The sequence below is a fragment of the Cervus canadensis genome, chromosome 1 (genome assembly GCF_019320065.1).
Source record: "Cervus canadensis isolate Bull #8, Minnesota chromosome 1, ASM1932006v1, whole genome shotgun sequence".
Taxonomy (NCBI): domain Eukaryota; kingdom Metazoa; phylum Chordata; class Mammalia; order Artiodactyla; family Cervidae; genus Cervus; species Cervus canadensis.
The window spans coordinates 72,351,490-72,376,268 of NC_057386.1; the positions used below are offsets into that span (position 1 = coordinate 72,351,490).

Sequence of the window (24,779 nt, forward strand, 5' to 3'; positions counted from 1 at the left end):
GAGCGCGGTGACGTGACATTAACTTGATCCCCCCCAAATCGGCATCAGAAGGAATCTCTACGAAGTTGCATCACAAAATGTGCTTTCTGCCCACTTGAGTGTTTAACAAGGGGAGTTCATTTTCTGGTACAGGGGTTCTGAAGAGGAGATGAGGCAGTTTTCTCATTTTGGCAATGGAGGAACGTTCGCCATGTTTGGATTTGCTTCGCTTTTCCAACACAGACTTGGTCAAGCTAATGTGAGAGTTCCGTGACAATGGGTGTGGATAACTGATCAATTATTGTTAAAGTGGTCGCAGTGGCTAGATAGGGCTTCTGCCCCTTTCTCTTCCAGGGCCTGGATTTGCTAGTGGAACTAGGTTTTTCCCAAAAGAGGTGACAGAATAACTGAGAAGAATCTGCTGGGCTGTGGAATCCAGTCCTGAGCTCACTGTAAGTGCTCCTATGACGTACTTAACATTTCTCCCAGGGGCTGTTGTATACACAAGACTTCTGTATACTTGTGATCCCAAATGCTCCTTGTGATCCCACAGACTACTTTATCTGACATTCTCCCTGCCCCGTTGAAGACTTTTTAATATAAAATAAATCATAGAGCTATAAAGACTTTAAGACTTTAAACTCTTATTTAATAAACGAATCTGGAAAGGAATCCTGTCGAGATTAAGTCATTTGCACAATCTCGTCTAATTAGGTGTTTAAAAACCAGAGACCCAGTCTAGGTTGCTTTTCACTATTTAAGGTTTTATTCCCAAATACCAGTGTTATGTTGGTTTTCCAAAGTAAAAAATCCTTTAAAAATTCTATTTCCATGGTTTGAGCTCCCACCCCAAGTGATGAATTTTTGGAACAGGCCTTACTTACGGTTTGTGTTTAAAGACTAAGGACATTTAAAGGTAAATTAATTTTGGTTTTAAGAAAATTATGCGGATATCATAAACTGAGACCCTAAGTTAAAGATAGTTTATAAATGATTACTGAAATGAGACACAGTTGTTCCTTCTTGATCCCTGGGAGCTAGAATTGATCCCATCTGCTGTTAGTCACGCCAATCCATAATTTGGGTCACTGATGAGTTAGTTGCATTTATTTTCAGTGCCACTGATAGAATTTCCAAATAGTCACCAAACAGTGTTACACAAGTGAACTAACTTCTGATTCATTTTTTGCAGAGGGAAATAGCAAACTCATCTATAACCAGATCAACAGCATTTTTTTTTTTTTTTTTTTTTAAGAATCAAGCTATTGATTGAGCTGTTTTCTGAAAGTAAACCATGAAAGCCCTCCTGGAGGCTGCCCAACCGTCTGTGAACTTGAACCTGAGAAATGGACTTTTTTTTCATCAGGGTGATCTCCTTCAGCTGAATCATCAGAAGTGGTGAGAAGACCCCTACCCAGCCAAACTGCTTCAGACAAGTTCAATCCGTCTGTCAAGGAATGGAGCTGTACAGTGTGGCCAGATCACCATTTGCTTGCACCACCACTGAGCTATCTCTCTAAGGACTGCCACCTACATGTAGGTTGCACCCAGCACAGGGCATCCGGCTGAGGCAGGGATTGGGAGCTGAAATCCTGCTCCATTCACCAAGCCTAGTTTATTGGTGCCTGGCCATATGATGTGGCTTCTTTTTCTATGCACCCTGTATGGTCTAGTGGCATGTCTGACCATCCCAATCCCATACCCCAGTCCTATCTGAGATTCTATTCCTTACCTCAGATGGATTCAAGATTTTCATGAACAAATTAGGTGATTTGCAAAAGATGAAATGTTTGACCCCAATCGAAATTAATTTCATAGGTGAAGCTCAAAATATTACCATATATAGGAATTATGTATACATTTATACATGTATGTATATACAGTTAAGTAGATACCATTGTCTATGTATCAGAAGTTAGCACAGTTTAAATGGGTAAATGTTTAAAATAGAACTATTTGGGGTATTTGAATCAGTTTTATATACGGATTTCTGGACTTCACAGAAATATGTGCTATTTAATTCTATTTTAACAAATATAAAGTGCCAGGCACTATACTACACAATATGTATCCAGTAATGAAAAATAATGGAAACATTCTGCTTCTAGTAGTTAATAATCTAGATCCAGAGATTGAACCCATGTCTTGTATCTCCTGCATTGGCAGATGGGTTCCTTTCCACTTGCACCACTTCGGAATCCGCAATAATCTAGTAAGGAAGAGAAATGATAAGGTCACAAATGAACTTGTGATTAAATAGTTACAGTAAAGGCTATGAAAGAAATGCTAAGATGGAGAATAACAAGGCACATTTATTTCAGATTAAGTGGCTGGAAGGAGCCTTTCTGTGAAAACGACATTTCAGCTGGGACCCGAGGATGAATTGGAAGGAGTGTGTGAAGTGAGTCCTCCTTGCCATTTAAAGTACAGGAAAAAGAATGAAACATTGCCATCTGCAGCAGCTTGAATGGATCTAGAGATTATCATACTAAGTGAAGTAAGTCAGAGAGAGAAAGACAAATGTCATATCACTTATATGTAGAGTCTAAAAAATGATACAAATGAACTTCTTTATAAAACAGAAATAGACTCACAGACATAGAAAACAAATTTATGGTTGCCAGAGAGGACCAGGGGGCAGGGATAAATTAGGAATTTGGGATTAACAGATACACACTTCTATATGTGAAATAGACAACAAAGACCTACTGTGTAGTACAAGGTACGTGCATGCTAAGGTGCTTCAGTCCTGTCCGACCCTTTGTGACCCTGTGGACTGTAGCCCGCCAGGTTCCTCTGTCCATTGGATTCTCCGGGCACGAATACTGGAATGGGTTGCCATGCCCTCCTCCAGGGGAAATTCCCAACCCAGGAATCGAACCTGTGTCACTTATGTCTCCTCATTGCAGGCAGACTCTTAACCACTAGTGCCACCTGGGAAGCACCCCACCCCTGAGCTATAGCCAATATCTTGTAATAACCTCTATTGGAAAAGAAAATGAAAATATATATACACATATATATTTATGTATAACTAAATCACTTTGCTGTGTCACTTTCCTGAAACTAGCACAACAAACATTGTAAATCAACTGTATTTCAATGAAAAAAAAAAAAAACCTTTGAATTCAGAATAGAATATGATACATTTAAGGGAAGGCAGAATAAATAGCAAAATAGACAGCTAAGATAGGAGAGGCTACAGGCCAAACTCACAGCATAGTTTATAGACTCCAGGAAACTAGTGAAGTTTCATTCATGCATTTTGTCATTTCCTTTTACAAGTACCTTATCCTTGTTGAACTTCTTCTTTAAGTTCTGGCTTTTCACTCAACTTCCCTGGTGGCTCAGAGGGTAAAGCATTCTGCCTACAATGTGGGAGACCCAGGTTCAATCCCTGGGTTGGAAAGATCCCCCGGAGAAGGAAATGGCAACCCACTCCAGAATTCATGCCTGGAAAATTCCATGGATGGAGGAACCTTGTAGGTTTACAGCCCATGGACTCGAAAAGAGTCGGACACGATTGAGTGACTTCACTTTCTTTCTAGGAATTTTAGTTCTAACGGCACTTCAGCCATTGCTTCTCCTCTAATCAGCACTTATTTTCTTTGTTTGTTTTCTTTTGTGCACTGTTACTTCTCCGAGGTTTTTTCATACGTGGGAATTGAATATCCATGTGACTGTAAACTCCATGAGGGCAGAAATTGCATTTCCTTCTTGATCACTCCAGCACAGTCTTGTACAGGCTTACTGTACAGTGGGTGCTGACTTCTAGATAAATGCTGCTGATGGTCCAATCTTGTTTGACCTAATGCTTTTTAAAGGTTTTCAACAGAGAAAATATTTGCATTATAAAAATTTTGAATTGTTAAAACAGGAGGGAAGACACAACTTAAAGTGCACCCTTGCCAAGGAATTTCAGGAGACATTGTCACTAAAATGTGAGTCCTCTGAGGAAGGATGGCAAACAAATACAAGTCCTTTAAACATTAAAGACCAATTATAGTTCAAGTTCACTGATGACAGTCATCGATAGGGCTGTTGGTAGGGTTTTGCTCTAGTCATTCAGTTGTTTTCAAAAGTTGGCACCTGCCGCATGCCAGATCCTGCCCTGGACACTGGGGACAAAGCAGTTAGCAAAACTCCTTTCATGGTGCTCTGCTCCATTGCGGGAGGCAGATAACAAGTAGTTACAGAACATGCTAGAAAATGCTGAGTGCTGTAGAGGAAGGGGGTCATGGGAAAAGAGTACAGGGGCTGAGAAAAATAATAATTTTATTTAGTAAGACTCTACATACGAACAATTTCCCTCCCAAGAGTGCATTTGTAATTCCAATTTAAGTCCAACAAAGTGAGCCTAGGTACCCAGCTAACACAATTGGCTATATAGTACTGTACTGTAATAGAAGTGTAATACTTTTCACACAAATAATACATAAAAACAAACACAAAAGATAAGAGACCGTTTTTGGTCTTTGATCTTAAGAAAACATTTTGATCTTACAGTACCTTGGAAAGTACAGTAGTACAATCCAGTGGCTGTCACACAGGGGCTGGCATCGAGTGAACAGGCAAGAAGAGTTCCTGGAGGAGGGAGAGGGGTGGGAGATGGTAGAGCTGAAGGGTCGTCAGCAGGTGACCAAGGGCAAGCTGCTGTTTCACTCACACCTGATGCTGATGGAATGCGCCTTCACATCTTTGAAACTTCACAGCTTGAAGGTTCGTATGTAGGGGACTTACTGTTTACATCAGTCCTCTATAGCCACAAGTTCTGCATCTGGTGGTTCAATTAACTGCCATTGAAAATACTAAAAAAGAATCCATGAAGTTCCAAAAAGCAAAACTTGAATTAGCCTTGCACGGATGACTATTTACATGACTACATAGTGTTTACATTGTATAAGTATAATAAGTATAGTGAGTATAATAAGTATAACGTATATATGGGAGGATGTGTATGCATTATATGCAAATATGATGCCATTTTGTATAAGGGACTTCAGCATGTGGATTCTGATAGCGAAGGTTCTAGAACCATTCCCCTAGGGATACCACGGGTATGTTGTCAGGAAAGGTGTCTCCTGAGGTACAGGCAGAGACTGGGGAATAGATATTAGAGCAGAGTGGGCTACGTGCATGCGAATGTCTGTACGTACAGGGAACAGCAAGTCAAAGGCCATAAAGCAAGCATGCTTGGTATGTTTAAGGATTAGCAGAGAGACCAGTGCAGGTGGAGCAGAGTGGGTGACAGAGGAAATGAGAAGAAATGAGGGCAGGCAATATGGGGCAGCCCAGAGCCCTGCATTGTGTAGGATTTTACAAACTGTGTTATCGACTTTGGCTTTTCCTCCGAATGAAACGGTTATCACTTGGAAATAAACTCTTGGAAATAAACTCTATATGTTAATTTATTATTAAATAAATAATAGCTGTTTCCTATTACAGAGCAAATTAAATACAAGGAAGTAGTTAAGTGAGTGTTCGGAAACTGAAAAAAGAAAGATTATTTAAGTAAAATAGTGATTGCAGGAAGCCCCTCCCATCCCTAGGGATTGGGGAACAAGAGAAGTTGGAATTACCAAAACCTGGAAGCAGACAAAGGAACCCTGGGGTGGGAACTTCCAGGAGAGGGACGTGAAGTTGATTGTGGGCATTCTTGGAAAAAGCAAGACTGGAACTGCCACTGACAGGGCACATTCATTTTCTAGGCTGCCATAGCAAAGCACCACAGTCTATGTGGCTTAGAGCGACAGAAATGTATTTGCTCACAATCTGAAATCGGAGGGAGGGCAGAGTTTGTTCCTTCTGTTCTGGGGCTCTCTCCTGGTTCTGGCAGGCTCAGGTGTACCTTTGCTTGGTTTGTAGGTGGCGTTCTTCTTGTTTCTTCACATCGTATTCCCTCCAAGCATGTCTGTCTCTGAGTCTATATTTCCCCCTTTTATAAGGACACCAGTCATGTTGGATTAAAGTCTACTTCATCTTAACTCATGCATCTGCCAACACCTTCTTTTCAATTAAAGCCAACTTCAGAGGTACTGGGGGTTAGGTCTTTAACATCTTTGGAGGGGGGCACAATATAGTGCTTAACTCGAGGTAAGAGGTCATCACCGGGGTGATTCAGACAGGAACGCCGAGGAAGGAGGAAGGAGCAAGTCTCTGCTCTTGTCATTTTGCCTTCCAGCCTCCCTCCCGTGCCCTGTCTCAGGTCAGGTTGCCAATAAACAGAGCTCAAGATGTGGATCCATGGCAAGTGATTTACTGAAGGAGAACTGTCAGGAAAGGATAGTGAGGGAAGCTGGATAAGGCAGGGGAACACGGCTAGGTAAGGATGAAGCTGAAGATATAAACTGGAACCTAGCTTCATTCTGATCCTACTGAAGCATGAATTGCACTACAGAGCTGGTTTCTGCCTGAGGCAAGGGTGAGGTGGGATGATTTTTTTTAACCCTTGTGTTGGTTATTATTTGCTGGTTGCCTTCTATTGGGACATAAGCCCTCAGGTACACAGGTGCCATTCTGCCATAACAATGCTCTGGAGAAGGGGCAGCTGTGAACTCTAGTAGCCCACGTTTTTCAAGGAATTTGTCCATTTCATCTGTTGACATACAGTTGTCCATAATATTGCCTTGTTATTTTTTTATTCTATAGAACCTGTAGTAATGTCACTTCTCTCATTCCTAATATTGACAATTTGTGTCATCTGTCTTTTTTCCTGATCAGTGTGGCTGGAGGTTTATCAATTTTATCAAAGAACTAGTTCTTGCTTTCATTAAATTTCTCAATTGTTTTTCTGTTGTTTTTTTTTCTGATTTAGTTGGTTTCCCTTCTGATCTTTATTGTTTAGTCTCTTCAGCTTGCTTTGGGTTTAATTTGCTCTGATTTATCTAGTTGCTTATGATGGAGCCTGAGGTCATTAATTTGGGACCTTCATCTTTTTCTAATGTATGTGATTAGCAATATACATTTTGCCATAGTACTGATTTTAGCCACATCCCACAGATTTGAAATGTGCTTTCAATTTCATTCAGTTCAAAGTACTTTCTGATTTTCCTGTTGAGTTCTTCTTGACCAGTATAGTTTATTTAGAAGTGTCCAAATACTTGGGTTTTTTTTTTTTTAAGCCTTTATGTTATTGATTCGAATTCAGTTCCATTGTAGTCAGAGAGCATAATCTGTATGAATGGATTCTTTTAACAACTTTTTGAGACTTTTTTATGGATGGGAAAATGACCTAACTTGATATACATTCTGTGTACAATGGAAGAAAATACATACTTTGCTGTTGTTGGGCAGAGTGTTCTATAAATGTTAAGTTGTTTTGTTAGTGTTCAGTTTTCTGTTTTTGGTTGATTTTTCAGCCGCTTGTTCTATCAGTTACTGAGATAGCTCTGAATATATTATGTATTTTTCTATTTCTTCTTGGAGTTCTATCAGTCTTTGTTTCACGCATTTTGAAACTTCGTTAACTGAGCATATACGCGTGTAGGACAGTTATGTATTCCTCATGAATTTTTCCTTTTGTCATTATGAAATATCTTCTTTTATCCTTGGTGATAATCTTTGCTACAAAATTTACTTTGTTATTAATATAGCCACTCTTTCTTTTGATTAGTGTTAACAGACTTTCCTCCCATCCTTTTACTTTTGGTTTATTTCTGTCTTTATATTTAAAATGTATCTATTGGAGGAAGTGTATAGTTGAGTTTTGTTTGTTTCTGTCACTGTGATAACCTTTGATTTTTCATTGAGGTGTTTAGACCCTTTTCATTGGATGTGATTACTGATCCAGTTGGGTTTAAGATTTGTCACCAGTTTGCTTATTTGTCCCTTCTATTTTTTGGTTCTTTTAAAATTCTTTTGGATTGGATATTTTGATTTATTCCATTTTTCTCTGTCTTTGGCTTATTAGCTATACCTTTTACTTTTTTTGATGGTTGCTTTAGAGTTTGGAGTAGTTCTAGCTTATCATAGTGTATCTTCAGTTAATATAATACCATGTCATGGATACTATAAAAGCCTTAGCAGTATACTTATATTTTCCTCTCCTAGACTTTGTACATATTCTCCACATATGTTATAAACCTTGGTGTGTATTGCTGTTTAGACAGATTTTTTTTGTCAGATTTAAAAATTGGGATAAAAGTCTTTCATATTTATCCACATAATTATAATTTCTGATATTCTTCATTCCTTAGTACAGATACATATTTCTCTGTGCTATGATTTTCATTTTGACTGAAGAACATGTGTTGACAGTTCTTATAGTTAGAGTCTGAACGTGGTGACTCAGCTTTGGTTTGACAAAGTATTTTGCCTTTGGTTTTTTGAGAGACATTTGTGCTGGGTATAGAACTTTAAGTTGACAGGGCTGTTTTTTTTTCCCCTAAGTACTTTAAAGATGTTGCTCTATTGCCTTAACTATATTTTTCCAAAGAGAACTTGTTATCATCCTTATTTTGTTTTTTTGTTTATAATCTGTTTTAATTCTCTGGTTTTCCCCTTATCAGTGAATATAATCTTCTTAATTCTGTTACACCTTTGCATAATTTTCTTCATGTTTCTTGTACTTGGGACTTGTTGAGCTTCTTGGATTTCATCAAATGTGAAACATTTCCGGCCATTATGTCTTTAGTATCTCCTCTCCTCTGGGGACTCTAAAAATATATCTTATCAGGCATCTTTAAAGCATCCCATGGCCCACTGACACTCTTAATTTCTCTCTCTCTCTTTTTTTTTTAGTCTCTACTTTCTCTATATTTCATTTTGGTTTCTACATCCTCAAGTTCACTAATCTTTATTTCTGCAGTATCTAATCTGCTGCTATCTCATCTTGGGTATTTTCTAGTTCAGTCATCCCATTTTTCATCTTGAAAAGTTTGATTTGGGTCTTTAAAAAAATCTTTCAAATATGCACTATACTCACTTAATCTTTCCCCTATATTCTTGAACATAAGGAATATAATTATAGTAACTGTTTTAATGTCCTAATCTGACAATTCTGTCATCCATGCAAATTCTGGAACTGTGTTTATTCATTGTTTTTTCTCCTTCTATGGCTTGTATTTGCCTACTTCTTTGTAAGCCTGACAGTTTTTTTGTTGTTAACTTCCAAACCTTGTGATTTTTACCTTGTTAGATGCTTAGTACTACATCCATATAAAAATTCTTGAACTTTGCTCTGAAGTTTGGTTTTAAGTCACTTGGTAACAGTTTTGTCTTTTCAAACCTCCTGTTAAATCTTGTTAGGTGAAACCAGAACCACCTTTAATCTAAGGCTAATTTCTTCCACTCCTGAGGTAATACGACTGTAAATACCCTGCCTGATTTTCCTTGAGTTGTGTTTTCCCTCTGGCTGCTTGGAACACGCACTATTCTTGGACCTGTCTGAGTTCTGAGTATCAGTTCCTTTTAAGTGGTTCTTTCCTTTTCCTCAGGTAACTTCTCTGTAGGCATATGCTACTACATATGAAACCTTGAGGGCGTATCCCCTGTGGATCTCCACAGCTGTTTTTCTGTATAGCTGTCTTCTCCCCAGGACTCTGCTTTTTGAACTCCAGCTCCTGGCCGCTCCAGACTCCGTGCGTCTTTCCTCAGCTCGAGGTTACTGCCTGGCTCTGTTTGGATTCCCCTTCTTTGCACCGCAGTCTGGAAAATCTGTCTGGGCAGTCAGCTGGAACTGTCATGGGGCTCATATTATTTGTTTTCCTTCTCTCAGGGACCAGTGTCCCCTGCTTAGTAAGTTGATATGCAGTGCCTGAAAGCTTTTCTCTATTTTTTGGGTCCTCATTGTTATAGTAATATAACATTAACTGTTTAGTTGTTTCAGGAAGGGTGTTCTAAATGGTCCCTCCTACTCCATCTTAGTTAGATGATCTAGAAGAAGTCTTATCTTTTTTTTGGTGAGATTTTTGATAACCAATTCAGTTTCTTTAAAATATAACCTACACTTGGTGACTGTTTTTATTTCTTTTCAGTTTCTTATGGTCAGCCAGTGACCATGTTGCTCTGCCTCCCTAGACCTACTGCTTCATGTAATCTATACCCTCACAAAGTAACTGGCAGGTGTTTATTTCAGGGTTTTTTTTTCCATCTTTGCCCTTCGTTGTGAGTAGTGATGTTAATGAATTGCATTCATGTTTCCTCTTATATCAAGCTCTTTCAGCTCTGTCCACCACCTTCTGTTTCAAGAGCTCTACCCAGGCCTTCTTCCCTCCTCTGCTATTACTCTGGGGAACCCTGACTCTCAGAATGTTTTTCTCCTTGTACTCCATCAGCAACAGTTAGTTCTTTTATTTACACTAGACAGTGTGCTAAATTTATTTAGAAAACACACAGCAAGCCCTTCTCCTACTTTTTTTTGCCCAGAGGCTAACACCTGGCCACTGTGTATTCTGAATATAAGGATGGGGAAATCAGCAGCAGGCTTTTAATAAGTGCTCCTGTTTTCAGCCCCGTGTTGTACCCTACTGCCTATCACACCTGTCATCCTGAGTCTATAACCCTCCCTCCACTGAGAGGCAGAATGGTTCCCTCCTTGACTGCGGCCCCTCCATAGTTATTCTGGGCAGTGTCTTTTCCTAGCTCATTTATTGAGCTCCCCTCCTCCTCTCACTTTCCACCCCCTAGAACTGCATTGCAAGAGTTCGTTCATTGATGAACTTCCTCCAGTTCTTTTCACTGCTTTCTGTTTACCCTTCCCCTTTAAATTGGTATATTCTTCTTTTCATAGGATCCAAGAAACAAGAGAAGATAAAATCATATGCTCAGTTTGTAATCTTAACCTGGCACCAGTTGCTGTTTAGTATTAAAGCTAAAGATTATTTTTTGTCTAAAACTTATATTTAATTCTTTTTTTTTTTTTTTGCAGGGGTACCTGTCTTGGGAGAACCAAAGGATTGGTTGCAGGATTTTTTTTTTAAATGTTATTTATTTATTTATTGTTGGCTGTGCTGGGTCTTTGTTGCTGCATATGGATTTTCTCTAGTTGCAGAGAGTGGGGGCAACTCTCAAGTTGCAGTGTGTGGGCCTCTCATTGCCACGGCTTCTCTCGTTCCAGAGCATGGGCTCAAGGACGTGCAGGCTTCAGTAGTTGGAGACATGGGCTTCGTTGCCCCGCAGCATGTGGCATCTTCCCAGACCAGGGATCAAGCCTGTGTCTCCTGCATTGGCAGGTGGATTCTTAACCACTGAACCACCAGAGAAGTCCACATTTAATTCTTTATTCACACTACTGACCAATCCCTTTTCCTGACACCCTTTCCCTGTCTTTTCTTGTTTCAGGTATTCCAGCCTCAACTGCTTTTTCCCTTATTTATCTGGATATTACTCCTGAGTCTTCACTTTCTCTCTCTGTCTCTTTACATGGTTTTATACTCTAGATTATATCCTTGAGCCTCTTCTCTGCTTACTATACCTATTGAACATTTGCATGTGAATATTCACCTTTATCTCAGTATACTCCAAACTAAACTTGCCTTCTTCACTCCTGTATCTCTTCCACCCACCTGTACCTCCTGCCTTGATAAACAGAACTTCCCTAAACTCACATTTAGATCTAGAAGCTTCATTAGAATCTTTGTAAGAATGATCCACAGATGGCTCTTATGTTACCATATTGGGGGACATACAATATGTGGTTGTTTCTCTTTTTGTAACGATAAGATTTTTCAGTGGCTTAGTGTGTTATAATACAAATTATCCATTAACAAACCCCTATAACCTCTCATGTAGTGGTTTTGACAGTCAGTGAGTTATTGACAGTCATTGCCTAGGTCCAGTATTAGGGACTTACATTTCTTACCAGCTTTACTGCAGCAACTTCTTAAGGTTTCCACGCCTTTAATTTTTTTCCCTTAACTTGACCCTTCTATATGCACTACCACTAAATATATTTTTGTGTACCCCAAATCATTTTATATGATTTCCCTGCTTAAAATTCTTTAGTGGATTCTTAGTGAATTCAGAATACAATCCAAATTTTAGAGCAAAGATATACAAGAACGTTTATCATCTGGTCCCTGCTTTACCTGACTGTTACTTACTTTCTATTTTGGCTCAGTTGGTAAAGAATTCACCTGCAATGGAGGAGACCCTGGTTCAATTCCTGGGTTGGGAAGATCTGCTGGAGAAGTGATAGGCTACCTACTCCAGTACTCTTGGGCTTCCCTTTTGGCTCAGCTGGTGAAGAATCCACTTGCAATGCAGGAGACTTGGGTTCGGTCCTTGAGTTGGGAAGATCGGCTGGAGAAGGGAAAGGCTACCCACTCCAGTATTCTGGCCTAGTATTCCATGGACTGTGTAGTCCATAGGGTTGCAAAGAGTCAGACATGACTGAGTGACTTTCACTTTCACTTTATAAGTGCTTGAACCTTTCTAAAATAGAATTCATCTTGAGGTAGACAAAGTTATAAGATGTTGGTTTAACACTTATGGGAAATGAGGGATGAGCTGCTGATACAGAGGCAGATGGCAGGATTATTTTCATAGCAATAACACCTAAGCTTTTAAGAAACAGAACATCTTAACATTTCACAATATATGTAAATCAAATCATTACACTGTATACCTTAAACTTACACAGTTCTGTCTGTCAATTATATCTCGATAAAACTGGCAGACTATTTATAAATAAAGAAAAATCCCCGTGTCTTTGACCACATCAACAATGGCAATGTGGTATCTCAAGGCCATCCCCAGGAGTATTGACTTTAGGGCAAGAAACCCAGGGAAGGAATACAGGATAAGGGGGCAGTGACTTTTGGAAGACAGCAAAGTTACATTTTTTCCCCTAGCTTTATTGAAGTAGAAATTAACAAAAATTCTGTAGATATTAAGGTGTGACGTGATAGTTTCATGTATATATTAATATATATGCACTGTGAAGTAATTGCTACAATGAAGTTAACACATTCATCTCCTCACATTGTTACCTTTTTGTGGCCTTTTTTTTTTGGTATGGTGAAAAAAGTTACATTTTAAAATGTATTGTTTATAAATTTGCCAAACAAGTATATTGTTTGCCTTGGTTGTGTTGCCATTTCAAGCTTCCTTCCCATAATATTTTTCTTCAAATTATTATGTATATGTAAATAGCTATGATTTAATTCATTAACTCATATGAAATTGAATTATAATTTTATAATTTTTTATTTTCATCTATATGTTTTATTTAGGTTCATGTTTAATAAAAATCTACCAAGAAATATATATTGTAACATCTTAATAAGCTTACTCATCATAATAAATTTACTGACATCTTAAGTGAAACATTTTGCTTTTTAAAGAAAAGAAATATCCATACAACTTTTTAAATAAAGCAATATGGAAAGGCTAATAAGAACACAAAGCCCTTCCACCCATACTTCCTGTTTGATTTCCTCTTTTCAGTCAACCTTTTGGGGTTTCAGTTCCCCTTATGATTATAATTACTTGGAATTCTATTCCATTTATGTTTGATTTATTCATAATTCATTATGATTATTTAGCTAAATGTAATTCATTATAAAATAACTTTTAAAGACTAAATTATACCATATTCATTATACTTTACATTTTTATATTTACTTATTCAATTCAACTGAATCAAATTTTATTGCTAGAGAGAAATTTCCTAAATGCAGCAAGCATCAATTTAGCTGGTGGCATTTACATGAGTTTCCATACAGATAGTTGGTCTTTACTCAATATCTGCAACTGGTCCTTAATCATATCTGAATCATAAATGGAGTGATGGAATCATGTCTGGATCAGATGGATTCTATCTCCAACATTCACTGTGCCGGCCACAGTTGCAGGGGCTATGACTAGCCCTGTCTCTCACATCGAGCACATTGAGGATCCCTGACACTGATTTGCAATCTGCATAATGACTGGAGTCTGTGTCAGTGAGAGGGCTGAACTGAGGTGGACATTCCCAGGGTGCCTGCCGCAGGAATCACTCGTGTTCATTTCTCATGATGCTGGGAGTTCTGTCCAATGAAATTGAATCTCATCAATTCAAATTTATTCTTAAAAAATAGCCTTGTTTAATGGTGGTGACTTAAACTGTTATTTTTATAGTTCATGCTAGGTTTTTTTTCATTAGTAAATGTCAATTTCTTCTAGTACCTGAATCAGCTGCCATGGTGTAATTTGCTGATATATTTTCTTTCAATGGAATGGAAGGGTGAGCTAATGGGACCAAAGGGTGTGCAGAAATGGTGCTTAATTATAAAATAATGGAAAACAGTCTGCATCATGAAATTACCTCATAAACAGAGCGATCACAACTGAGATGATTCAGTAATTAATGATTACATCAAGTAAATTAACTCATTTGTATCTCAACTCTATATAAATGATGTGAGAAAGTATAATAATACCTTAACTATGTAAACAATTAATAAAATATGGAAGACATTATAAATTCACAGAATTGAAAGCCCACACAGCTATAGAATTAATTACTTTTGTATGCGTTAGGTGTTTTGGAAACTAAGGATTAATTTTCTGGCTTTGCCTCAAATCAAGACCACCCTGTAGGAAAGTTTAATTCCTCAGTGAGTACCTATTTATCATTTAGCAGAATGTTTGGCAACCAAGCCACCAAAACAACATATGCAAATGGATGTTTACTAATGATTGAATGAAACCATGCTCTATTTCTGAATGTGCTTAATTTGAGTAATGTACAAATACAAGGACTTATTTATTCAAAACAGGCTACCTTAATCAAGATGCAGAATTAATCTTCAAAGATACTGAATTGTTTACAATTTTGGCAATTTTACAATCTGGCAAACATTTCTTTGAAAATGTGAGAGATGAGAACAATATGAGTTTAGTTAGATCAAACCTAAATGTATGATTATTTAAACATTTTCAAATAAACATTTGAAACTTTATCTTATAAATAATTGTCCTGGAGGAAATACTACATTACAAAACTTTATCATGTAGTTTAAAATGTGAATTTTCAGTAGTCTTATGGTCTGGAAGGGGACTGATATTTGTGAAAGAATGTTCTGACAGACTCAAACAAAAACAGCGTTTACAATTTAGGGCCAAAGAAATCATTACATCTAAGGCAACAACATATCTGATTTGATAGAATCTGAAATAGTTAAAAAGTTATTGTGTGGTGTGGTTTGAGACCACAAATTCTGTGTTATTCAAAATTCCATGAATTGCATGCATCCTTTTATTTTCAAAATGGGTGGCTTACTTGTAAGGAAATTCTTCAGTTCTTTATTAGAAATACATCTAAATTTTATGCCCTGCTCAAGGGCATGAAATTCTGCAAACATTTTCATTTATTAATAGTTGTAAACACCTGGGCATTTATAGACATTACAGATATTTTTACATGTATAAATTCAGAATGTTGGATATAAGACAAAGATTTCTAATTTTAAAATCTATTTGTATTTCATAAGACTTTAGTTTCCAAAAGAGTTTTGATGTTTTGGTTTGTTTACCTTAAATAAAATATGATTTTTCTATTTAAAATATCTGAAAATATATTCTCAAATATCAACTAGTTCTTGAAATATATCTGGGTAGTTACCAGTGTAAATGAACTCCAGTGTCAGGATTCCATATCCTTTAAAACAGATGATTTTTTTTTTTCTTTTTGGTAAAGGGGCAGAGAATTGTGGTTATATTCTTGGAAACATGAATCCAAAACATATTAAGCCAGACTTTATTTTCCCTTGAAAAATAATTCTGTCCTAATTACCACATGTGCATTGTTTATTGCTTTTAAAGAATGACTTAACATGATTAATAAGCAAGCACCTGAGAAAGAATGTCTTATTTTCCTCCAGAAAAAGTGAGAGGCTCAGCGTGTGAGACCAACCCAAAGGCCAGCACGACACCGGATGATAGTCCTAAAATAAAGTCTTCACTCACAGATAGGAAAAGAAACTTTCAAGACTGTACTGATCTTGTGAGGCATGGACATTGATTTAGTGTCTCCTCGGGGAGGGAGAGGGGAGGGATGAGATCATATTTCTGAAATTCAGTGTTACGTCCTAAAAGTTTGTAATTCAGCCTTATCTCATTTCTTTTAAAACTAGGATTTTCCTCTTTCTTCATCTCTGCTGGAACATAGTGGATTTCTCAGTTCCTTTGGTGCTCTTTTATTATATAGATGAATGGCTATTTTTATTTTTTTGTATAAATTCTTCTAAGAACTTCCTCTCTTTGATTGCCTATGTGACATTTCCCTCCAGTCTTTGAATCCCATTTGATCAATTATTTTTGGGAAACGGAAGTTTCTTCTGTGAAACACAGGAAAGAGCTATATTCGAGCCCGCCCTTTATGCTAGGGGCAACGAGCAGTGTTTTGCATCTATCATCTCATTTCATCATCCTAGCAACTCTTCAATGAATACATTTTACATGTGAAAACCAAAAACTCAGTGAGGTGAAGAAAATTTCTCATGGCCTTGTAGAAGGTCAACCACAGAGCTGTGGTCCAAACACAGATGTACCCAAAGATGACGCTCACTGAGTTCACCGTGATGATTCCAGAAGAGCTGGGCTGTGATTGTCATGTCTTAAACACGGATGTCTGAGTGCTATGCTTATCTTCTGAGACTGAATCTTTCTGTATATACACTGCTAAGAGTTCTCAATGGGCTTTCCTGGTGGCTCAGTGGTAAAGAACTCTCCTGCCAATGCAGGAGACTCAGGTTCAATCCCAAGTCTGGAAGGGTTGGGAAGATCCCCTGGAGAAGGAAATGGCAACCCACTCCAGTATTCTTGCCTGGAAAATCCCATGGAGTCTGGTGGGCTACAGTCCATGGGGTTGCAAAAGAGTTGGACATGACTTAGTGACTAAACAACAGCAAGAAGAGAGTTCCCAGTATCTGCTATTATCATGTTTCTTTAAAGTCTGAAGTTCAACATGTGTGTCCTTGTGGAAGAGAAAACACAACCCATTTTTCTAAATTGTTCTTATTTCCACTGACCCCTTTCTTCAGGTCACCCTTGTCACCTCCTCCTAAAATAACTCCCTGTGCTTGTCATCACTTCTGGTTTTCTGACCACATCTTCTCTATTAATTATACATGCTTTGTAACAGTATCATCACAAACTGGGCAGCTTAAAACACATTCATGAGTTTTATGGCTTCTATGAGTTAGGAATACAGGCTCAGCTTCAGAGTCTCTCAGCACCACTATCAAGGTGTGTTGACCAGGGCTCCGGTCCCAACTAAGGCAAAACTGGGGAAGGAGCCACTTTGTGACACATATAGTTGCTGGCAACTTTAAGTTTCTTACAGGCACATGGAGCGAAAGCTTCAGTTTCTTGTTGACTACTGGCCAGAGGTCCTCTTCGGTTGTTTATTACATGGACCTTGACATAGATCAGCTCACAACATGGCAGCCATTTCTTCAAAGCCAGCAAGGGAGACAGACTGTCCTCCCCCAAAGGACCATTACAGTCTTGTGTATTGTAATCACGTACATGCAATCAGGTACGTCCCATCACCTTTGCTGTACTCTACTATTTGGGAGCCAGCCACAGGTCCTGTCTACACTCAAGGGAAGAGAATCACTTAGAAGATACGCACACCAAGAGGTGGGCGTCTTGGGGATCACCCCAATGTCTGTCACCTCCTCCTTTCTGGGCTGTGACTGTTCTTCCACCTCATTTGATCTCCAGGCCATTGACCTCTTTTCTTTGTCCTGATATATCAGTCTCCAGCTCTTTTCACACCCCGCACCGTCCTGCTTAGATTAGATTCCTTGCTTCCATATTTCGATTACTATCAGGTTAATATCCTGATCCCTTGACCCTTTGCTTATTGGCTGCATTTACCTGGAAAGGCTCCAACTCTAGATAAGCCCCATGATTCTTCTCCCCTAAATCTAAACTCAAATGGTACAACTGTAAATTCATGCTCACACATTCCACTTGGCTCTCCACAGTACTCAGCAATCTTGCCACGTTTTCCCACTCAATTTGCTTCCCTATTTCCCAGGAGAGCTATTCTAAACTTAATTCATTACCCTTAAATCTTCAAGCCCTTCCTCCTCTGCCTCTTTATTATCAGCATGTGAACTTAACCCCTGTATTATACACATAAAAAGAGAAACCATCATATGGGATTTCCATCAACTTCAACCCAGTTTACAAATCTTCCTGCATCTATGTCCATCCTTTCCTTTCTTTCCTCCCCTGTCACCAGATGAAACATTTGAAATGTCATATCCTCCACCTGAATTTTATCCCTCCTTATTTAACTTGTAGTTTCAACATCTTCATCTTTACCAGCTCCTTCTTATCAATATTTAAGTATGCAAATACTTAAGCTATTCTTTAGCCCCATGTTCCCCTGTGTAGTCACAGGCCTATCTTTCTCTTCCTTTTTACAGCCTGACTTCTTGAAAGAACTGAGCATGCTAGATGTCACTTTGACCTTACCTGTACTGGCTTTACTACCCTCATTCTGGCTGCCAACTTCAGTGCTCCTTGGTAGTTCTGCTCATCTCACCAATGGTCTTTCCTCAGCAACGCTCAGTAGAGTTGAACAGTCTTTTCTTAAAATATTATTTTTTCAGGGAACCCTCCTATAGTGCTAGTGGGAATGTAAATTGGTACAGACACTATAGAGAACAGTATGGAGGTTCATTGTTGTTGCTTAGTTGCTAAGTTGTGTCCCACTGTTTTGCAACCCCATGGACTGTAGCCCACCAAGCTCCTCTGTCCATTGGATTTCCCGGACAAGAATACTGGAGTGGGTTGCCATTTCCTTCTCCAATGGAAGCTCATTATAAAACTAAAAGTAGAGTTACCGTAGCCTTCCCTGGTGGCTCAGATGTTAAAGAATCTGCCTGCAGTGTGGCAGACCTGGGTTTAATCCTACGGTTGGGAAGATCCCCTGGAGGGCATGGCAACCCACTCCAGTATTCTTGTCTGGAGAAGCCCCATGAACAGAGGAGCCTGGTGAGCTACAGTCCATGGGGTCGCAAAGAGTTGGACATGACTAAGCGACTAAGCACAGCACAGCACAGTTACCATATGATCCAACAACCCCACTCCTGGACATATATCTGGAGAAAACACTAATCTAAAAAGATACATGCACCCCAATGTTCATTCAGTTCAGGTCAGTCACTCAGTTGTGTCCAACTGTTTGCCATCCCATGAACCGCAAAACGCCAGGCCTCCCTGTCCATCACCAACTACCGGAGTCCACCCAAACCCATGTCCATTGAGTCAGTGATGCCATCCAACCATCTTATCCTCTGTCATCCCCTTCTCCTCCTGCCCTCAATCTTTCCCAGCATCAGGGTCTTTTCAAGTGAGTCAGCTCTTCGCATCAGGTGGCCAAAGTATTGGAGTTTCAGCTTCACCATCAGTCCTTCCAATGAACACCCAGGACTGATCTCCTTTAGGATGGACTGGTTGGATGTCCTTGCAGTCCGAGGGACTCTCAAGAGTCTTCTCCAACACCACAGTTCAAAAGCAGCAATTCTTCAGTGCTCAGCTTTCTTTATAGTCCAACTCTCACATCCATACATGCTGCTGCTGCTGCTGCTGCTAAGTTGCTTCAGTCGTATCAAACTCTGTGCGACCCCACAGACGGCAGCCCACCAGGCTCCCCCATCCCTGGGATTCTCCAGGCAAGAAAACAGGAGTGGGTTGCCATTTCCTTCTCCAATGCATGAAGGCGAAAAGTGAAAGTGAAGTCGCTCAGTCGTGTCCGACTCTTAGCGACCCCATGGACTGCAGCCCACCAGGCTCCTCTGCCCATGGGATTTCCCAGGCAAGAGTACTGGAGTGGGGTGCCATTGCCTTCTTCCCACATCCATACATGACCACTGGAAGAACCATAGCCTTGACTAGATGGACCTTTGTTGGCAAAGTAATGTCTCTGCTTTTTAATATGCTGTCTAGGTTGGTCACAACTTTCCTTCCAAGGAGTGACCATCTTTTAATTTCATGGCTGCAATCACCATCTGCAGTGATTTTGAAGCCCAGAAAAATAAAGTCAGCCACTGTTTCCCCATCTATTTGCCATGAAGTGATGGGATCAGATGCCATGATCTGAGTTTTCTGAATGTTCAGCTTTAAGCCAACTTTTTCACTCTCCTCTTTAAATTTCCTCAGAAGGCTCTTTAGCCACACATTCTGGGAAACAAATTCCCTCAGAAGGACAACACAGATAGTGGATTGCAATTTGTTACACTGGCGGGACCAAGGCAGAGAGAGTCTCCTCTTAGCCAAGTACCCTGACCAGTTTTTCTGAAAACCCTATAAACCCTAAGTGTACATGCCCAAACCCACCTCCTCAAATTCCCTGAAACTAGTCTGAACAAAGGAAAAGAAAGATACAGTCAAAATTAACCCATGATTCATATGCCTTAAGCCTAGGTAGTTAACAGTGGACAATTATCAATAGGCCTGTGGTCATACCCCAATAAGCATAATAGAATGTATGATTCTATTCGGTTACACAGATAATTAGGGTATTCTTTTAGGCAACAGAGAGTCTAGGTATGAGCCCTGGGGCTCTTCCATCCAACTGGTTTTCCAGTTGGTATGTCATTTCCATAGATACTGGGCATAGAGCTCAAAGTGCACAATCCATCCCAAGATGGAGTCCTGCTTTCCAGATGGAGCCTGTTCTGTCTGGTTCCTCCTTCACTCCCCCTTCTTGATGCTCTTAAATCATAGTGTGAGCATCATTCATAGGCATATATTGCACCCTGACTCTCCGACCTCCAATTTGGGAGAAGGACATCAGCCTTTGGGTTACAAAGTTCATGATACATTGTAAAATAAAGGGTCCACAAAGCAGAACTATCAAGGCAACTATACCAATGGTAAATACAGTTTTCCACCAATCACCCTTCACCCAAGATAGGACTGAAGTTCAAAAAGGAAGATTATCATCAGACATAACTTTTATCTGACCTTTCATGTCATCTAAGGTGGCTGATATATAGCCAGATAAATCAGGAATATATGCGCAACATTCAACTTTAATTATAGCACAAGTCCCTCTTTGTAATGAAACTATGGTTAGTCTCAAGATGATACCAGCAAGTCCTTGTACCAGCAGTTGATTGTAGAGCTTTATCTCTTTTTCTTCTTTAAGATGATCTTGGTTTCTGGGGATCAGTGGGGTCCTTCTGTGTAGTCCACTCGGTGTCCTCCGGGTCTGCGTGGTATTCTCTCTCCACCCTCATGCGGTGGATCCAGAGGGTGACACCTGCAACCTTATCTGTGGTAGGGCTGGTTAGAACAACAGTATATGGACCCTTCCACTGTGGGGAAAGGAGTCGTGTGTCCAGTCCTTGACCACACCTGATCCCTGCCCACAAATTCATGAACCTGTTCCCCAAGGGGGAACGGCACCGTTTCTTGTACAAACTTAGTTACCTGATTGATTACCTTACCCAGTTGTTTCATCAGCTGTGAAATCTCATCTTCCCTTACCTGAGGCAAGTTTGTTGACACCTGTTTTAGTATGGGAGGGGGCCTCCCATACACAATTTTGTATGGAGAAGAGCCATGGGGCCGGGGGTCATCCTGAGTCTAAGCAGAGCCCAGACTCAGAAACAAGCCCACCCAGGAACAGTCAGTGTCTAAGATCCACTTGGAGAGTGTCTCTTTAAGTATCTGGTTGGTTCCTTCTGCCATCCCAGAACTCTGGGGCCTATAACTGTATGGAATTTCCACTTGATGTTTAAAGTTTTGCTTACTTGTTATACTAAATCAGCTATGAAAGGATATAGTTCAGCCTGTTGAGCGGACCAGTGTGATGGCAGAGAGCTAGCCTCAATGAAGGCTTCTTCCATGACTGCTGCATATCCTGACCATCATTGTCTTTGTTTCACCAGGCTGGTGCCACTGGTGTACAGGACCCAATCTGGGTCTAGGATTGGCTGGTCTCTCAAGTCAGGTCTGCTGCTGTCATATTTCCTTACAATCATGTGAGGGCCCCCCTTCTCCCACAAGAAAGAGAGTGGCCAGATTCAGGGCCTGACAAGGCTCAGTGGGGGTTCTCACATAGCAGTCCCTGGTACTGAGTAATCTGGGATGATGATAGCCACTTATGGGGGTCTCCTCACAGGAGAATATTGACCTCATTCGGGATTTTACGAACAAGTCTCAGCCCAAAGTGAGCTTGGTTGCCTCCCGGACCAGTAAGGCAACTGCAGCAACTGCCCGTAAGCATCCCAGCCACCCAGTGGCCACATTGTCCAGCTGATTAGAGATAAGTCCTTGGTCTGTCCCATGTCCCCATAGTCTGGACAACACTCCCATAGCCTCCTTGTCCTTTTCAGTCACGTAAAGAGTAAACAGCTTAGCAGAGTCTGGTAGGCCCAAGGTGGGTGCTGACATCATTGTGCCGGGTTTGAGTTCTATTACCAGTGAGAAGTGTTTTCCAAGCCTCGGGTGGGGGGGCGGCGTCTTCTGCCCAGACCTCAGGGAATTGGTGAGTTAACTCTCTGTCTTGACTGTTTAGCCTGACCGGTTTCTTCCCAGGAGATTGTGCAACCTCCATTCATCTTGAGGGGTTACTGAGAGGAAGAGTAAATAGGTGATTGACCCACTTGAACAGTGGGCCTTTCGTGGGGGGAAAGGTCACTTGTGCCCGCAATTTAGATAGCAAATCTCTTCCTAACAAAGGTATTGGACATTCAGGGATGTATAAAAATTCCTGAGTCACTTGGTGTCCCCCCATCTGACACTTTCAGGGTAGGCTAGAGACACAAAGGCTGCATTTATCACCATCTGAGGCCCAGCAGCCTCTGGCTGGGTCTTTTGGCGTATAAAGTCTACAGGCCTCGCACAGGCTTTTGCAGAACTCAAAGGGTGATTCGCGTTCCCTTTGAATCACTTCGGAGGGCTTTGCGATATTCATAGGTTTTCGGGCCCCCCTCTTGAGACCTTATAAAATAGTCACCCGATATCTCTCTTGGTAGCCCCTCCCTTCCTCTGTGTCACAGCCCCAGCTGGGCCTCTCACTGGGGGTGGCTGGTTCTGCCACCGCTGCGGGTTTGCAGTGCCCTCAGGTGCCATTTCTCTGAACCATTTTCTGGCCTATGTCTTTCCTCAGCGCTGAAAAGGGAGTCTAGTAGTTCGATGATGTCATCCTATGTAGGGCGGCAGTTTCGAAAAATAGTCTCCATTAGCCTAATCGTGGCTGTGGCTCCCCCGAGTACGGTGGAGCGTGTCTCTGCCAGTTTAATGTATCCGTAAGGAAACTGGCTGGTAACAATAGGCTACAGGGGGGCTGATGGTAGTGCCCCATGCGCCCTGAACCGGACGCTGCTGTAGCTCTCTGAGGGGCATCTGTAGTGGGGTTCTTTCCCCCTGTTCCTTGATGGAGCGCAGCCCCTGTCTAACTGCCGTGTTTTCTTCCCCCTTCTCATCGGTACTCACCGGGGGAGGTGGATACCATCTAGGAGGTCGAGCTGAGGTGGAATTCTGGGGGCGTTGACCAGAGGTCTCCTTTGCTGGGATCAGAGCCTGCTGAAATGGCGGCTCTACGATCTCCGGGAGAGCTGGTAGAGGAGCAGCGGCTGCTGCAGGAACTTCACCTGGCCCTGGATGGGGCATTAAGGCGGCCTCCAGTCCTGGTGGAGCACTGGGAGGCAGGCGTGTCATTATCCAGTGAGGGGAGGGGTCAGGTCATCCCCATCCAAATCCTGTAGAATTTCCTTTTTTATCATCAGTCAATTTTTGTGCCATTAATATTATTCTCTTTTCCTTCTGGATACAGAACCTTGTCCAAGTAGGAGGGTCTTGAGCTAACCCTAGCCGTGAGTCACTATATGGATATTCATCCAGGTGTCCTGGCTCTCCTGTGACTCTGTATAGACTGCTTCCACTATTTTTAAGTTCACGGTGTTCTCTGGTGGCCATCCTACCCCCATAGGGGGCCATTCGACCTCACGGAGTATGTAGAGGCGGTTAGGCTTCATCTTCACCCCATAGTCTCCTCCAAATCCCTTCTTTACATTTTTAATCATGCACCCCAAAACAGTTGCCTTAGATTCACTTCCCCCCATCTTGCTTACCTTCTCAGACCTTCTTCTACTTTTCCTTTTTGTTCTGTCTACGAAGTTCTCAGTACCCTATGTACTTCTGATATTTCCACTCAATGACACTTACATTGCCATTCTGCCTCCTTCTTAATTGGGGAATTGGGGTGAGAAGAGCCTTACCTGCCAGGTCCCAGAGGGAGAAGGGGAATCGGCATGTCTTCACCTGCAGGTCAGCACAGCTGAACCAGAACACCACGTGATCCAAGACTGTTTCTCCCTTAACTTTTACAGTTCATTCTGCCTTGTTGGGCTTGATCAGGTGCAGATGAAAAAACAGATGGGTGAAATAGTCCACGTCCCAGGCTGTCTCCAGAAAAGCCAATTCGTACTCACTTATGTATCCACTGCTTCTAGCCTGACAATTCCGAGGGAGTCAAGAATTTCATAGCAGGTGGGACACCTCCTTGGGGAGGGCAGAATACAAGCACACAATAACCAAGTTTTTTCTCCTAAAAATCCCCTGGCAATTGCTTGGTAATAATTTTTCCCAAGACGGCGTGGACAGCACCTCCTCAATAATCTTCACAAACTTCCATCCTACACCCTAACAATCTCGTCAAACCTGTGTACCAAGCAATCGTTGCCACCTGCCTACTCCAGGCTCCTGTGGCTCTGTGCCCCTTCTAATCCCTCCCAGGGGGGTGACCAGGCCCCCTCTTCCACCCTACCAGGTGTGTTCCTCCTCACCTGAGCGCTCAGCTCCCCTGCTGCCATCCATTACCTGTTAACGTGAAAGGTCCGGGCACTGAG

At 41.0% G+C, this 24,779-nt stretch overlaps 1 long non-coding RNA gene across 4 annotated transcripts in view; it reads left to right on the top strand.

Annotated features, from left to right (window-relative positions):
- LOC122452065 overlaps window positions 1–15,927 on the top strand; it is a 16,892-nt gene extending 965 nt beyond the window's left edge. The window contains exons 2-6 of one of the 4 annotated variants that reach the window (XR_006272582.1): window positions 1–238; window positions 334–431; window positions 1,235–1,515; window positions 2,301–2,476; window positions 10,847–12,150. The exon at window positions 1–238 is cut by the window's left edge and continues 544 nt beyond it. This is a non-coding gene — a long non-coding RNA (uncharacterized LOC122452065). Of the gene's footprint in view, window positions 239–333; window positions 432–1,234; window positions 1,516–2,300; window positions 2,477–10,846; window positions 12,151–15,782 lie in introns of those variants that run through there. The other 3 variants (XR_006272583.1, XR_006272577.1, XR_006272578.1) reach the window with 3 other exon arrangements.
- The last annotated feature ends 8,852 nt before the right edge of the window (window positions 15,928–24,779 follow it).